Here is a 17,634-nt window from a genome sequence, read left to right as displayed (position 1 = left end):
GAACTCACAGAGTTCCGCCTGCCTCTGCCTCCCAAGTGCTGGGATTAAGGCGTGTGCTACTATGACCTGGCCAAGTCGCTTTGTATCAGACCAAATCTGCCACTGTGGCAGCTTTTGTTGCAATACCGCAGGTACATGAGCTTCCACTAATTCAGGCAGTGGGGTTCTGCTGCAAACTTAGCAAAGGCAGGCAGGGAGCGGTTAATTGCTCTGGCGAGCAGACAGGGCAGAATAGGCCTGTGTGGCCGAGTGTATCTCGAACTTGGCACTGAGGCCCGAGTCATGAACTAAAAAACAGCATCCGGGAGCGTGTTGTGTTAGGTAGTGGGCTACGCGCTTGAGTCGGGGGCAAAATAGCCCGATGTTGGACGCCAAAATGTAATGGCGTAAAGGAATGCAGACAGATTGTAAATATATATATATATATATATAGCTTTAATGGAGAAATAGACTTACAGAACCACCGTTCCTACGGAGACCAGGAAAGCAGAAGTGAGTGCTGCGAGCATGCTCGCCAAATTTATAGGTAAGCATTAGCCCGAGGTGAACACCCCCCCCAAAGGGCGGCACTTATCCCTACAAAACTGAATACACCATGCTCTTCTTACCATGTACAAATTATCACCGTCTAAGAGTGTGGGCAAGGCTCACATTCTAAGTATTCTGCAGAATCATTGGAAAACAATTTCCATAAAAGTTTTGTGATTCTTTCACGGCTCTTACAAAATTTGCTTTAAAATCAGTGTAGTGACATTCCTGCACTTTGAGAAAACTGTTGAGCAAAGCAGTTAATGTAGGTAGAGCATAGTAGTAGGACAGATTCATCACTAACACAAGAAGGCTTTAGGGAGAGAGCAGAGAACACATTGGTTAAAATTGGGTAGGGATGAAGACCTAATTCCTCAATCCTGTAATCCTTGTACTCAGGAGTTTAAGATAGGGATATTGGTAGGAGTTGGAGAGAACATCCTAAGCACATAGAGAGTTCCATCCCAGGCTTGAATACAGAGAAGAACTCTGCCTCAATAACAAAACAAAACAAAAATGGTAAAGGTTTCTACATCATTATTCACAATTCAGAAGAATGGGTACATATTACATTTGTGTAACATCAATTGTGTCCATAGTAGGAACAACAGTAGAGGTTCATGACCTCATCAAGATATGAAGCTTAGCAAGGGATTGGCTCAGCAATGGAGCACTGTTCCAGCATTCACAAGGCCCTGGGTTCAATCACTAGGAGGGTAAACATCAAATAAAAACCGGAACAGCAGAAGCTCATGATTTCAGCTCTGGGGAGGCTGAGGGTGCAGGAGCTCAAAGGTCAAACTAGGGTCTACTATGAGACCATATTACAAAAGAAGAGGAGAAGAAGGAGGAAAAACAAGTATGTTAAGTAAAATTCAAATTGTGGTGACACATCTGCTTATCTGCCGCACCTTATGTCACTTATCAGTAGGTCAGGGAGGATAAGGAACAAATGAGTTGCTTTATTGAAGGAGGTGTGTCATTGGGAGCAGGCTTTGAAGTGACAAGAGATGTGGCCCTTACCAATGCTCTCCACCTCTGCTTCATGTTCATGTCACAAGTTCTGATCTCTCATCCCCTGATTCAGCACTGTATTAATCAGGATTCTCTAGAACAGAGATTGTCAGCAGCTGCCATGAACTGAAGCTTCCTCCATGGTCAAGGCTTTCTTTCCATAGGGGCAGCTTTCCAGAAGATCAAGACATTTTTAGATGATTGTAACATGAGCCTGAACAAGTAATCTGACAACTTCCTGTAGCACTGTGCCCTAAGTTCAGAAGTTCAGGAAGGCAAAGCTGACATAGGGGAACTGAATTCCTCTGATGGTAGAACCAGATAAAACTGTGCTAGCATCCCATTGGCTGGTAGTTATTTAGTTTCTCTTTCTCAGTTTCAACCCTTAGTGTCTTAATGTTTATTTCTCTTCTGGCTCAGCAGACATCAGACTTAGGGACAGAGTCCTAGGACACTGTGGCCCCCATTCGCTCCTCTCCACAGATTCAGGATGTCTTGGTTGGTGTCTGAAGACCTCAGAGCAAATCTAGAGGGCAGAATTTGAAAGAAAAAACTCTTTTTTTCTGGTGAGTTTAATTCAAAACTGATAAGGGCCAGGAAAGAAGAACTGCTGGCTCCTTGCTGAGTGCTGGGGTGGGGGACAGAGGAAGGTGTGGCCTTGACAAAGAAAATTTTCAAATTGCACAGTTGGAGTAAAGCCAGAGTGGTCTCTGAACGTGGAGTTGAAGGTCTTGCTGTGTAATAGTGTATTTACTGATGGTTCTATATCGGTACCTTTGCTTCTGTCTCTGTAATTAGAAGTCTCAATCTTTCTGGAGCCTCTCGTACATTTACTTGTACTGTTTAAAGCCTCAAGTCTGTGGATAATTGCTAATGTTACTTAAAGGTCATTACCCTTGCCTGTCTTTCCTTCATCCATGTCTGCATGCCTAAATGAAATTCAGACTAGTTATTCCTGCTACAAAGAAAGATGATGCAGAAAAATCAAAACTTCAAGGCATCACTTTGGATACAAAAGATGTCTTTAAAAAAAAAAGAAGAAAGGAAGGAAAGAAGAGAAAAACAAAGAAAGAAAGAAAGAAAGAAAGAAAGAAAGAAAGAAAGAAAGAAAGAAAGAAAGAAAGAGCCAAATGGTGTTCTTGATTATCATGGTGCAGTTCATGGGTTGGCAGACACTTTCCAGTTTGCACTAGGTGAATCGATTCCAAGTAAAGAGACAGAGGAGGTGACAGGGAATAAAGAGACTGTGTGTGAGAACACTGGAATCCCATACTTACTCAAGTCACAGCCTTTCTTTTCATTTGGGACACCGTACCCTTATATAGCCCAGGCTAACCTCATCTAACAGACCAGTGCCACCCTCCCTAGACACTGGGGTTACAGGTGAAGACTGCAGTCCCAGGACATTTCTGCATTTCAGAAACAGCACAAGCTACTGACTGATTTTAATGCCATAAAGACTGAAAGATGTCTGCTGATAGGAAGATCCTGAGAGCCATGAAAGGACAGGGAACAGGGAATCCCAGCTCCACCCAAGCTAATGTAGACACCAGAGGACATGGGCCAGGTCTCCTGTGTCCAGGTTGACGTGGAGGATTGTCATGAGCCCTTTGTCTTTCCCTTTGCTCTCCGCTGCTCTTCATCAGTTGTGGACCTCTCCTTCCTGATCTTAGGCATCGACTCTCTTTACTGCTATATGATATGAGATATTACAATGCACACACTAGAGTTCTCCAGGTTTTAAACTCTCCAGCATATAGTGAATACACATTAGGTTGTTCCAGATAATGCTACTTTGTAAATAAGTCTTGGGACAATTTGTTTATCCAGCCTATTTGGAAAAAGAACCATTTTTCATATGACTTCAGTACTTTGAAGTTTCATCATAAAAAAAAAAAAATGCTTTTTCCTGCAACTTGATAAGCCATGGCTCGTTGACATCCATGGGAGGCCTGCCCTTTGCTGAACATAATGGGAGAAGGAGTTGATGGGAGGGTGGAAGGGAAGAGCTTGGGAGTAGGACTACAAGAAGAGGAGGGAGGGGAAACTGTGGTCAGGATGTAAACACAATAAAAAAATTATTAAATAAAAAAGTGTTTTACGTGTTTCTGTAGGGGTCAGCCATGATTAGCTAAGAATGGGCAGGTCAACCAAAGGAAGTTCTTTACTTCCAACCATTATCACCTGCCAGAGTAGAACTCTGGCCATCCATAAATTTAAGTAAGAGGCCTGAGTCTCAGTAGTTTACCCTAAAGCAATGCCTGGTTGCAGGAGGAACCACAAGCTGAGATTACCCAACCACCACCCAAGAACAGACCATTTAAAGCTCTAGATAGGATCAACTGCCAGCACACATTCACCAGGACAACCCTAGACAAATGTCATCCAATCAGAAGTCCTGAACCTCAGAGACCCCTCACCCCCACCTTATTACTATAAAAACCCAATTCTAATTGAGCTCAGGGTGTTCCGTTTATGACAATATGTCGGACATACAGAGAGATCGAGTTTGCAAACTTTATTAAAATAAAGGCTCTTTCCTTTTACTTATGGGACTCTTGGTTTCCTTGTTGGCTTTTGTGGGGACTTTGCGAATTTGGGCATAACATTACAGAGCTCAATTCACCAGGAAAAGACCGCAGACTCAACTTAAATTATAATTACTTGGATTTATTAATTACTCCTAGTAGGCCAACAACAGCCTAAAGAACAAATCAAAGGCTTGTCGCACATGAACTGGAGGAGGGGTGTTTTAAGGTGGGCAGCCAATGATCTCATTTGTGTGGAATGTGTAGCTGAGTGAGAAACTGCTGGTGCTCCCTCAGCTGTGAGGAGCTCTCTCACACAGCACTAAGTGGGTTCCTGAAGCCAGAGGAAGCAGTTACTTATCTCACAGCACTTTTACAATTTGGAGGAGGGTAGCAAGGAGAGTAGCCAGGAGCTTCTCTTTTAGGAATATAGAATGAATGTCTACACAGAATGAAGTTTCCTTATCCATCATATACCCCAGCCACAAAACAAACACTGTCTGTAGCCATATTGTTTGAACTGAATGAACCTAGGGTTTTTTTTTTTTTAACTTAGTATCTTTTCTAAAAAAAGATAAATTTTGCTGGAATGGTGGAGCATTTGAAAGATGATACAGCAACCAAGTGCAATGGAAACGTCCTAAAATATATTAATAAATCCCAACGAGGTCCCCTACTAATGGACAATATGAAGTCCCAACAGGCAATCGCTTGTCACCAGACAAGACTTTCAATGGTGGGACTTCATTGCATTCAATAGAGTTGTTGGACATAGTGGTATTTAATTTGTATTTTAATAAGTAAAGTTTGCCTTAAGTTTAGAAAGCAAAAGATTCCCACCAGTCAGCCTCACTTACCAGGCAATAGAGACATACATCTTTAATCCCAGTAGCCACCCTAGTTTGCAATAGAAACCAGGCAGTAGTTGTGCTTGCCTGTAAACCCAGAATTGAAGAGGATAATAACACAGGAGGTGATAGCTCAGGCTCAGGCTCATCCTGAGATCCCTGGAGGCAGGATCACCATTTAGGACTGAGGTAAAGGTAAGAGCCAGTCACTGGCTGTTTTGCTTTTCTCATCTTCAGGTTGAACCTCAGTATCTCTCTCTGAGTTTTTATTAATTATGACTCCTAAGACAAAGGGATGCCCTCTAGAAAAGGACAGTGGACTTTCCTTGCCTAGGAGCACACCCACAGAATTCACTGAACATGAAGAAGTTGAGCTGGTTCCTACATGGAGCCTTCACCTCTACATTCTAGTCTCTCTGGTGAAGGAAGGTCCTCTGCAGGCTCCCGAAAGAAATGCAAACACCAACCAAGTCACAAAGCCTTCACCTACAGTCTGTCCTGCCTGTGAGATATGCTAGCGCCGTGGTGGCACAGAACTGGTGGCAGTAGCCAACCAAGGTTGGGTTTGACTAAAGGCCTGCAGCAAGGGAATGAACCCATAGCAGACACTGCGTGGGTGACCAAGAAACAGAGGCTAGGTTTCCAAGAGACCTATGGTAAAAACCAAAAACTTTGGTCTAAAAAGAAAAGAGGAAAAACAAAACAAGTAAACTAAGTTTCATTTTGTTTAGAGTTGTATATTTGTGTGCCTGCCTGTGTGTATACACATTTGAAAGGATGGTTGGGATGGTCACAGCTGGTGGATTCCTTGAAGCTGGAGTTACAAGTAGCTGTGACCTGCTTCATGTGGGTGCCAGGAAGTCAACTAGGATCTTCTATAGAGTAATAAACACTCTTAAACAATAGGAAAAATCATTGCCTATGTGAATCAGGAGATGGACTGTGTACACTCCACATCAGCACCAGGCTGTCTGGTAAGAGACTTGTTAGCAGAGGATCTGAGGGTCACACTGACTGGTGCTGATGAAGGAGAAAGTACAGTGGGGGAGACATGAATAGTTTGATGCTTGTAAAACTGAAGATGTGATTTTGTCCTGGGAAAGAAAGGGAAGGACAGAAGGTTGATTAAATGAGGGTGATGGAAGGAAATACGTTCTTCCTGGTCTTCAGTGAAAGCAAATAACAATCCTGCATCTGAAATTACTCATTTTGGATGAAATATGCCAGAGAACTTGCAAGGATGACATGCTCCTTTGCCATGCCACTGAACTTCTCTGCATATTTTCTCCTTTGTACTTTTCCCTTATCATCGAGGGCATTCATTGATCTCTTCACGGTTCAGTGCTGATTTTCCCTTTCTCACTTGTCCCCCTTCTCATCATCCCAGTCACACAGGTACCTGAGCAGAAGTGTCAGGAGTATGGACAGACAGACTCAGCACCACAGCAACAATGGCCTCATCAGTCCTGAGGATGATCAAGGAGGAGGTGACCTGTCCTATCTGGCTGGAGCTTCTGAAAGACCCTGTGAGTGCCGATTGTGACCACATCTTCTGCCGAGCTTGCATCACTCAGAACTATGAGTCCAGCAAAGGCAAAGAAGGGAAAGGCGTCTGCCCTGTGTGCCGAGAATGTTACCTGTTTGGGAATCTGAGGCCTAATTGGCATGTGGCCAACATAGTGGAGAGGCTCAAAAAGTTCAAGTCCAGCCCAGAGGAGGAGCAGAAGGTGAATGTCTGTGTACAACATGGAGAGAAACTCCAGCTCTTCTGTGAGAAGGACATGAGGGCCATCTGCTGGGTTTATTAGAGATCTCAGGATCACGGTGGTGACCAAACAGCTCTCATTGAAGAGGTAGTCAAGGAGTACGAGGTAAGAAATGGGAGGGTGTGGGACACAGAGCAGGACACAGTAACAGATGGGAAGTCTTCACTTTCTGTAGACTTTTTTCAATGTTCATGTCAGGTTTATTCATACAATTTAATTCAGTCTCGTAACTCTCAACAGTGGGACTAGTAAATGAATGTCATATGGCAGTGACGATAGTGTCTGTGTGGCCTGTGTAGTGTCACATGACTCAATTCCAGAACTCTGACTGCTGATGAATTTGAGGGTATAGAGGTCTACAGAGGAGTTCCAGGACAGCCAGGGCTACATAATAAGATTCAGGTTCAAGAATTGCAATGCCAGTTGTGGGACTTGTGATGCATATATATATTTATAGGAAAGACCAGGGGAGCTAAAAAAAAGTTTCCTCAGTTTTCTGATGCCAAAATCAAAGTGACAGGTGTGTACTTGGTGGGATGACTGACTGAGAGAGATTTCTGTGTCTGCCTGTATGGGGCTGTGTGTGTAAATACAAGAATGGATTGAGCTGAAGATGAAGATTTACCTACTTTATGTGCATAAATCATGACACAAGATATTAAAACGAGAACAGTCTTTGACCTCCTGTCTTTCCAGAAGAGTTTCTTGGTCTTTGGCTAAAAGCAGCTGGCCTACTAAGCACACAGCTTGACTCTGCTACAATTCCTCTCCCACAGGGGAAGCTCCTGGTGGCTCTGCAAAACCTGATGTCAGACAGAAAAGAATTAGAGAACTGGAAAGAATTAGAGAACTGGAAAGATGACCTTCAAAAGGAGAGAACTTTCTGGGAGGCAAGGCTAAGGGAGTTAGCCTGATGCCTGGGAGGGACCTGGGCAAGAAGCTCCCTGGCTCTTCATTCCCTGGATGCTGATAGGGACACATAGGCCTTGATTAGTCCTCTCTGCCTGTTCCCTTGGAGCTGGGGCTGCACAGAGAGTGCATCAGAGCTGAGCCTGGCTGACACCATGGTGGGGGCCTGATGAGAATGGCACTGAGTCCTGGGAATCGCTCCTGTAGTGCTTTCTAGAACTGTAATCATAGGGAAGATCCTTTGGAACTGTGGAACTGTTACAGTTTTGGTCTTGGAGTTAGCTTCTCTTTGGGGTTCAGAGATAGGATCAGGTGTAAACGGGCAGGAATACGAGTCTGGGACAGCTGTGTGAAAACTGAGCCACAGCCTTGCATCCCAATTTGCCTTGAATGACCTTGGTAAAGGTGACCTAAGATCTGTGTTTGGGGATGACATGGACATACACTGAAAAGAGACACATGATTCCCTAAGACTCCCTTACCTACTCAAGCTCATTTCCCATGAGAACTCCCTGTCAGAACAGTGGATTTCTGTCTCTCAGTCCCATTAGGACAGTCTGAATAACTCTCTGTTTTCTTATCCCTGAAGAAGCAAATACAGAGTGCAGTAGAAAACGTTCATTAGGAGTTTAAAAGACTACGGGAATTCCTGAACTCCGAAGAGAAGAATGAGGTGGAGAAGCTGATGAAAGAGAAGAAAGACATTCTAGACATCCTGGAAGGTTCTCAAACTGAGCTGGAGAAGCAGAGGGAGTCAGTGAGAGACCTCATCTCAGATATGGAGCATCAGTTTGTGTGCTCAACCATAGAGATGCTGCAGGTGAGACTGCAGGTCCAGCATCTGAGAGTCAGGACACCTGAAAGCCATTTCCCTCCCTCTGTGCTGCTGTGATCTCCCCGGGGAGGACAGTAGGGCTCTCTGGGCTCTCCCAGAACTCTTTCCTGCATCAATCTCAGAGACTGGGAAGTTATTGCTCACATGGAATGTAAAAGGAAATTGCATGTTTTAGTTTTTAAATACAGTACAGTAGCAGAACCTTGAGAGATCTGTTGCATCATGGGTAGTTACTATCCTACTGCAATGTGAGCATGCGTGAAAGATATTCAACAATAATTTGTCATTTCATCTGAATTTGATGATTGGAGAGTTTCACCCCCACTGCCTCTGATTCAGTGATGTGGCCAGAGGGAGGGGAGTTGTCATCCAAGATCTCAGAGACGTTTCTTCCTCTGTTTTCGATTGCAGAGTTGAAAGGTGTCTTGTCTATCATTACAAGTATAATTTTTGTATTGTATTTTATCACTATTGCATTTTAAATACTTTAAACCGAAGGCATATTCTGGTAATAAATATCTCTGTAGGAATTTGTTTCTTTCATCTCAGTTGTGAATTTTATAGACCTTAGTAGTTCTGGTAACTTATCATACACCTTCAATTTATTGGTTTCCTTTGTATTGATTTAGCTTTTATTACTATCACTTATTTATAACCTATATTAAATAGAATTAGACATATCTGGCTAAACTAAGCTAGTTAATGTAGGTAGTAACTGCAGCCAACATACTCTACAAGTCAGAAATAATGACACAGAAACTGTATTAATTACAGTACTGCTTGGTCAACAGCTTAGGCTTCTTATTAACTAACTCTTACATTTTAAATTAACCAATTCCTATTGTGTTCTATTTTACCACAAGGCTCATGGCTTACCAGTATGGTTCCGGGACAGATGTTCTTTTGACAGCTACATGGCATCTCCCTGACTCCACCTTCCTTTCTCCTCTATCTCTGCTTAGAATTCCTGCCTTGCCCTATTCTGCACTGCCATAGGCCAAATCAGTTTCTTTTTTAACCAATGGTAATAAAACATATTCAAAGAATACAGAGGTGAATCGGACATCAGAAAGAGAAAAAGAGATCGAGACATATGGTTAATTGGATTTTAGGATCAGGCAATCTTCATTACAAACACATTAAATTGTGTCTAAATGACTAAAATAATGTAGAGATCAGCTTCTCAAACATGTTTAGTTGTACGTACAGTAAATCAATGTAAACTTTCAAATGATGATTTATTCATCTTTGTTCTCCAAAGTCGTGTAGTACAAGACAGAAAATAGTCTATTAGTTTACATATAAGTCAAGTAAAGATCCATGCATCGTGTGTATATCATGTCTTAGAGAGCTGTGGGTGACAGGGCCTTGTTTCTCTTTTGACTGTCTCTGTACCCAGTGAGTTTGTGACCAGGATATACAAGAACAGTCAGTACATGCTTTTAACTATATTCTTTTTCCCTAGGGTGTGAATTGTATTTTAACAAGGTATGTTTGGGCTGACAGGGGTGAACAGTCCTATGGTCTGTTAAGAATGATTTAGTATTCAGCTGAAACATATGTCTCATAGGTTTGGAGGAATATAGACAAATGTTATTCTGAAGTTCCAATAAGGACTAGGAGGAGGTGGGGAAAAGCAGCCTCTGACAGTTTTGTAACAACTGGGGACAGATTTGATTCTCTTTTAGGGGACTAGGTAAGGGGAGTCACAGAGTCAGGCTCAGCAGTGGGAAGAGGCAAATGGAGCAACAGAAGCTTTCAGACTCCCTGTGGTTCCATCATTCTGTCTGTGCTCTGTGCTTATGTCTGGCTCTGTCTGCAGCTCACAGGTACTTGATTCACAGATGCATTCTAGACAGGGTATGTGTTCCTTGTCTGCAGTGCTCACAGAATTGTAAACTGGGAAAAATTCCTGTGGATCTGTGTATTTCACATGGGGATAGAAAAGTGAGCACAACTGCTCAGTGTGAACCACACACTTCAGAGGACTGGAAAGCTGTGTCCTTGTGTGTAAAGATCACACCCAGGTTGTCAGCAGCAAACACATGTTCTTGTGTCCAAAATCCTGATCTCCAAAATACCACCAAGAGACAAAATTGATGGAAAAGAAAAAGGGGAAGGAATATGGTGGCCAGGCAAAATGAGGAGGGCTTGGAGAATCCCAAACCTGCACTGCATAGTTACAGACCCAAGTTCTCCAAAATGACATACTTACACACTTGGAATTGGCTCAAGCCATAAGATGTTGCAGCATTGATTCTCAGCATGAGGACATCTGGTTTTGATTGTCCCTTTCTGATTGTCCTTGCCCTGTGGGGTCAGGTGTTGCTGGGCTCTGATTGGCTTCTCCCTATGGCTGGGACTGAGGCCAGGCTCTAAGGTCAGGCTATAACTAAGGTTAGGTAAGGGGCAGATACATCTTACTGACTGACTAGGACTGTCTCGTGCTGAGGTCTGGATATTCAGTGTCAGCATTAGTTTGATATTTCAGACTTTTTTTCAAAAAAACTGTCATCTCTTAAAAAGGAACCTGGAGAGTCAGAAGCTGGCCAAGAGTGTCCAGACTGACGAAAGTGTTTGAAGTCCTGGCTTTTCCAGTGGGTTCTCCACACTCCATGACTTTATTACCCATGAGCAGCTTCTGTACCCTGACTTTAGTTTGTCCTGGAAAACACAAATTTACTTATTTATCTATCGATTTATTTATTTGTTTTTTTCTTTGTGTCTCTCTGTCCGGTTGTTGATCTGTTTTGTTGTTGTTGTTGTTGCTGTTGTTTTTCTGGCAGTGTTTCTCTGTGTAGCCTTAACGACATGGAACTCACTCTATAGTCCAGGCTAGCCTTGATGTCAGAGATCTACCTGCCTCTGCATACCTAATAAAGGGAATAAAGGCTTCTGACTCTATACCCAGCCCACATAAGATTTTTTAGCCACCTAAGTTTGATTTGTTTTGAAATTCGCTAATTCATCATTTCTTAAGAGTCTAAAAGGGAAGGATATAAACTCAGGGAGCAAGTATTTGCATGTACAGCTGAGGAGATCTGCTCCAGAGAAGTAAGACATCACATAGCAAGTAAGCGGGAGGGGTCATGAGTGTGTCTCTCATGTCTGCAGAGTTAATATCTACCCCCTCTCTGTCTTCTCAGAATTCTCAGGAGAGCTCCAGGACCTCTATGGTTAGAATGATAGGTAGTAATAGGGAGTCCATGGTGGTTAGGGTTCACACTGTCTGAGAAGTGGAAGTCAATCTTTTGTCCCTAGGAGTCAGAATTTAAGTCTGAAACAGCCGGAAATCATCTCGACAAAACAGAGAAAGATCTTCCTAACTCCAGATCTGAAGGGCAAACCTGAAGTGTTTCAAAGTGAGAGTAGCTACATTCTGTTATTACCCGGGGAGGGGGAGCTCTAGGGGTGGCTGGGCTTCACTGTCTGGATAAAGAGTGATGTCTCTGATTATGGATAGGGAAACTGAGAAGAGCAGAGAGTGTGTCCCAGTGATGTCATCATATTTAATGGACAGCATCATTCATCCCGTCCCATATCACAGTTTCTAGATCTGCCCCCACTCTGCAGAGCACATTGACTTAATGTTCTGATTCCCTTGCTTGCATTTAATGCTGTGCATTTTCATCATTTCAGGGTTCCAGGATGCCCAGCGCCACTGGGGTAAGGAGAAATCACACCATCAGCCTCTCTCTTCTTGATGTCTTTCAGAGTTTATTTCACTACTAACACGTGTTATGGTACTGATCCCAATACGCACAGCAATCTGCCTCTCCTTGACTTTAAAAATGTCTCTACCAAATTTCCTCTCACTTTCTTCTCAGACCTCTGCTAATTAAATCACAAATAAGGCAATACCTTGTTTCTCATGTGACTCTTAATTAATGTCTCATTTTTCTGCAGTTCACGTGACCCTGTGTCAACTCAAAAATGAAAACATTGTCATTAAGATGGACAAAAGACAAATACAACATAGAAGTGGTTATAAAAGAAATTTGCAAGTTTCTGAGTTCTATGATTTAGGTGTCCTGGGGTTTCCTTCGATCCACTCAGGGAAACATTACTGGGAAGTAGACATGTCTAGATGTGATGCCGGGCTCCTGGGAATAAATGATGGAAGACATGTTCAACCCCCAGCATCCTTCAATGAATCAACAGGGCGTCAAAGCCAAATATAATTCTGATGTTAACCAAGATGTAAATTATAAGCCTAAATGTGGCTACTGGGTTATGGGAATGAGGAACAGGTCTGTGTATAATGCGTTTGAAGAGTGTTCTGTCACCCACAATGCCCCTGTCTTGCTCCTCTCTCTGACTCGTCCTCCCACTCATGTTGGAGTTTTCCTGGACCGAGAAGCTTGCACTCTCTCATTTTATGATGTTTCCAACCATGGAGCTCTCATCTACAGATTCTATGAACTGAACTTCCCTACTGCGGTTTTTCCATATTTTAATCCTATGGGTTGTTCAGAGCCATTGACAGTCTGTGGGCCGCCCTCCTAAGCCCTCCCCCATATCTGCACATTGTCCCCATGTCTGATGTATCTCATATGTCGAAGCTCTGTGGGATCATTTTAACTTTTTTTGTCCTGTCTTTGTTTTCAGGGAACCATCAAACTGCCTTGGCCTAGCTGCCTTGAGAGGCATGAGTCATAGGTTTTTCATGTTAGAGTCCGTGGCTCCTGGGGTACACTGGGCCTTCCTATACCCAAGAGATGAATGCACTCACTCAGACATGAAACATTCAGGCTATATTGCATTCTCTGTTTGTTCCCCCTAATAGTCAAGGAAGCATGGAAATTTGACAGAGCAATAGGTATTAGACATTAATCTTGGGTACCCTGTATAACCTGCCATCTTCATTGTTTTCTGATAAACAATTGCACTGATCCTGGCAATTGCCACTATGATCTGTTTCTGATAAAGGTATAAAAGTCTGATTGTTCTCAATAAAATTGTGACAGCCTTTATCTTGCTGTGGTCCCTCAATCTGAGACTGTTTCCTTTCCCTGAGGCAATATCAGGTGACCTTGCCCTAGTAAGTGAGCACTGGCACTCCCTTTGGTCTTTCTATTTTAATAATCTTCCCTTCTCAATGCAACCAGTATGGATTCTTTTCCTTAATCCAATTGCTTGTCTGTTTACAAGAAAATAATAATTCATCATTTCCCAAATTCCCAAAGACAATGTCTCTTCCTCATGAGATGTGGTAAGACCTCTGCTAACCCGCACTTACTGTTTTGTGGTGCCACAGATGGAAGCCAGGGCCTTGTGCATGCTGAGGAGGTGCTCTGCCACTGAGCCACTTGTCTCAGCTCTGCCAAGTCTCCACAACCCCATTCCTCTATCACTGACAGAAGATGACAGAGAGTACTGATATGGGACGTACTTCTGTATATGTCTTGCTTTTATTGCTAATGAATAGAGATGATTTGGCTTATGGAAGAGCAGAATATAGCCAGGATAGAGGATTATATACATATATATATACATATATATATGTATATATATATATACATATATATGTATATATATATATCCAGAGAGAGAGAAGTGAGAGAGATACCATGTAGCTGCCAAAAGGGAGAGATGCCCTGAACCTTACCTGGATATCCACAGCCTCATGGTGATACACAGATTAATAGAAATGGGTTAATTTAAGATGTAAGAGTTAGTTAATTAGAAGCCTGAGATAATAAGCCAAGTAGTGTTATAATTCCTATAGCTTCTGTGTAATTATTCTGGTCTGGGAGGCCAGGAATGAACAAGCAGCTTTCAGCTACAAAGTCCCTCTCCAAATCTTCTCTTAGTTTTGAAAAGTACATGTAGGTGATCTTTATCCTAGTAATGAGCCCTTAGTTGTAGGCCAGTTTAACCACAATGCTGTTCTTCATAAAGTCTTAAGAAGGAAATATGTCTAATAATAAACACTAATGCTGTCGGACAATGGTTTTACCCTGTAAAGATTTGTTTCTTATACTTGTTTAATAAATGCTAATTGGCCAGTAGCCAGACAGGAATTAGAGGCAGGGCAACGAGAATGCTGGGAAGAGGGAAGTGCTGTCTGCAGTCATGATCCAGCCTCAGAGGAAGCAAAATGTGACTGCCTCTCCAAAAAAGGTACCAAGCCACGTGGCTAAATCATACAAAACTTATGGGATAATGTAAGCCATAAGAATTAGTTAATAAGAAGTCGAGCTAATTGGTTAATCAGGTTATTACTAATATATACCTCTGTGGGATTCTTTGTGATTTGACAGCTGCAAGAGCTTCCAGGACAAAAAACTTAAGTCAACATACTTAGACTGTGTGCTCAGAGTACCTGGTTTCTAATCCTGACACTCCACATAGAAGTGTAACTCTCAATAACATCCTCAAAAGTCTATGCTTTATGGGATTTTTGGTTTTGTTTGTTTTTTGTTATTATTCATTTTTTTAAATTTTTTCTATAAAGAGTACATACATACCATAAGTCAGTAAGAGAAAATAAATGCGGATGTATTAGAAGGCTCTGAGGGTAAAAGCATCGTCCTCCAAGCCCAGTGACCTGAGTTCCATCACTTAACCCACATGGTAGAAAGAGGCATCCAACTCCGACCTACAGATTATCTTGTGTTGAGATGTATGCAGTACACGCAGGCCTAGACACATTCACAAAACTAAAATGAATTTGGTAAGTGTTTTTTTTTAATATTTATTTATTTATTATGTATACAATATTCTGTTGTGTGTATGCCTGAAGGCCAGAAGAGGGCGCCAGACCTCTTTACAGATGGTTGTAAGCCACCATGTGTTGCTGGGAATTGAACTCAGGACCTTTGGAAGAGCAGGCAATGCTCTTAACCACTGAGCCATCTCCCCAGCCCCCTTGGTAAGTGTTTTAAAAGGAAGTTCAATGCGTACAAAACATCCAGTGAACACTCCATAGATGGTTGTTCTGAAAATTACTGAGTTTATGTTCTGATTCCATGCAAAAGTCGGAAGAAGGGCTCACCACCCCTCGCAGGCAAGCATGCTCCTTCTCTGTCCTTGCACCCCTCTTCCGACACTTTCCTCCTCTCCGGGCCTGAGGGAGCCTCTCTCCACGTGGTGCATCGTCCTCCAAGCATCGATTTCTAGCATGCCATCGCCTTAGGAGAGCGAGAAGAGGCCACAACCTGGCAGAAGACACCAGAGAGGAGTCGACTTGCCAGCCGCTGCTGTGCCAGTGAGGCCAGCCCACCAGCTCGCCTGGCCCCCTGCCCGTTCACCATACAGCCTGCTTCTGCGAAGTGGTATGATCGAAGGGACTATGTATTCATTGAATTTTGTGTTGAAGATAGTAAAAATGTTAACGTAAATTTTGAAAAATTTAAACTTTTCACTGTATCGATCCAAATGACTCCAAAGCATAAAAGAACAGACAGATCAATTTTACGTTGTTTGCGGAAAGGAGAATCTGGCCAATCGTGGCCTAGGTTAACAAAGGCGAGGGCAAAGCTTCGACAATTGGAAAGACTGCGAGGATGATTCAGACGAAGACATGTCTAATTTTGACCGTTTTCTGAGAGGATGGATCACATGGGTGGCGTTGAGGATGTAGATTTACCAGAAGTAGATGGAGCAGATGATGATTCACAAGATAGTGATGATGATGAAAAAAAGTGCCAGATCTGGAGTAAGGAATGTTGTCATCGCCTGGATTTGGAGAAAGAAAAATAACTTCTGCAAGATTTCATAACTGAGAAAATTCCTGAGTTAACGGCTCTAAAGGCAGATGCTGTATTTGCCTCCTTAATCCCATTTTTCAACCTTTTTTTTAAAATGTTTTTAAAGGCTTCATTAAGGTTGATAATGTACCATTGTATGGGGCAATTTAAGTCAGGTAAGGCAATATCCTTATGCATGAACATTTCCCAGGATTCTATGAAGCTGTTGAGATCCTAGGCAACTGATAACAACAGCTCTGATGAATAAACACATTTCACCTAAGTCCTCTTTCTTCATAACACAGCTACTTACTTACATGTTAGGAAGCTCTCAGCTTAGGGAAAGGTCCCTAATGAGATCCCAGACCATGATCTTGAAGGGGACAGAATCAAATTGGTTGATTCTTAAACTGACACCCTGCCATTCTTTCAGTATCTTTCAGAATTATTCCACTAAAGTTTATTTTTCAAAAAACACTTGTCCATATTCAGATGTAATTTAGGTAAAACTAGTAAATGCCCTAACTTAGATGGCTTTTGAAGCCTATACATTTGGTATTTTTTGGCCCTTAAGCTCTTAAAAACTCTTAGCATGGAGGAAGAAGAAAGAAAGCTGTACATTGTTGCTTGAGCGTCTGTACATTTTAGACCAGATTTGTATTTCCACTGTCAGTATGGCAAATGAGTGGAAAAGGTTAATACACTATTGGATTTTTTATGTTTTGTTTTCAGCTTATGCCCTGGCTGGAAAACCTCAATTTATGTTCATGACAGTGGGGATTTTTAAAAAATATCTACAATCTTTCTAATAAACTGTTGGACGATTTCTTGGCTTTCCTTCTAAGTGTCTGGTTTGCTGTAATTTCATGTATTTTCCACTTACTGGTCTGGAGTTCTTATTTTTTTTTTTTTTTAAGGGAAAACTTTGGGACTGCTCCTGTTTGAAAAAAGAGGTTGCTGTACTGTCACAGGAAACCCTTTCAAGTGGATCTGTAATGGAAACTGTAGATGCACTTTCAGCAGCTGGAAAAGTGTTGTGTGACTTGATTGAAATATAACTAAATGTGTTGTCCTCCTGTAAAAAAAAAAAAAAAAAGTCGGGAGAACACATGAAGATTTCTCGTTCCTGGTGTCAAGATGATAGATCCTGGTGTCTGCCATCAAATTTACTCTAATATGCTGTAGAAATCTATGATTATATTTTGGTTTTCACATTTATTTTTTACAGAATAATTGTAGTGGTGCTACATTTGTTTCTTATCAAATATGTAAATCCTATGATTTCCATTTTACAGTGAATGATGGAGATGCCAGTGATGCTGTAAACTTCCCTTGTGCTGTGTTGTGAAATGTGAACAATAGAATGCTTCTAGGAACTTACAGCATGTCCATGGTAGGCAACATGGCGCCTGTTTGTCCCCTTCTCACTGTGACTGTAATAAAGGATTGTTGAGGCTGAGTACCAGAGCCCGGCATAATGGTTTTGGTGCAGTCCCAGCACTCAGGAGGCAGAGA

The 17,634-nt window shown here is 42.2% G+C and overlaps 3 protein-coding genes and 2 pseudogenes across 4 annotated transcripts in view; all 5 read left to right on the top strand.

Moving 5' to 3' along the window:
- Window positions 1-17,634, top strand: part of LOC126492637 (tripartite motif-containing protein 30A-like) — a 399,822-nt gene that overhangs the window by 38,850 nt on the left and 343,338 nt on the right. The gene's annotated exons all lie outside the window — the stretch shown is intronic.
- Window positions 1-17,634, top strand: part of LOC126492642 (tripartite motif-containing protein 30A-like) — a 361,486-nt gene that overhangs the window by 38,787 nt on the left and 305,065 nt on the right. The gene's annotated exons all lie outside the window — the stretch shown is intronic.
- LOC126492678 (tripartite motif-containing protein 30A-like) overlaps window positions 1-17,634 on the top strand; it is a 102,393-nt gene that overhangs the window by 65,092 nt on the left and 19,667 nt on the right. The window lies entirely within an intron of this gene.
- Window positions 1,970-13,231, top strand: LOC126492629 (tripartite motif-containing protein 30A-like; annotated as a pseudogene).
- On the top strand, window positions 15,096-16,892 carry LOC126492628 (prostaglandin E synthase 3-like; annotated as a pseudogene).

This window comes from Alexandromys fortis, unplaced genomic scaffold (assembly GCF_014885135.2).
Source record: "Alexandromys fortis isolate MF-2015 unplaced genomic scaffold, M_Fortis_MF-2015_v1.1 scaffold_303, whole genome shotgun sequence".
Classification (NCBI taxonomy): Eukaryota; Metazoa; Chordata; class Mammalia; order Rodentia; family Cricetidae; genus Alexandromys; species Alexandromys fortis.
This window is presented reverse-complemented; position numbering and strand designations above follow the sequence as displayed.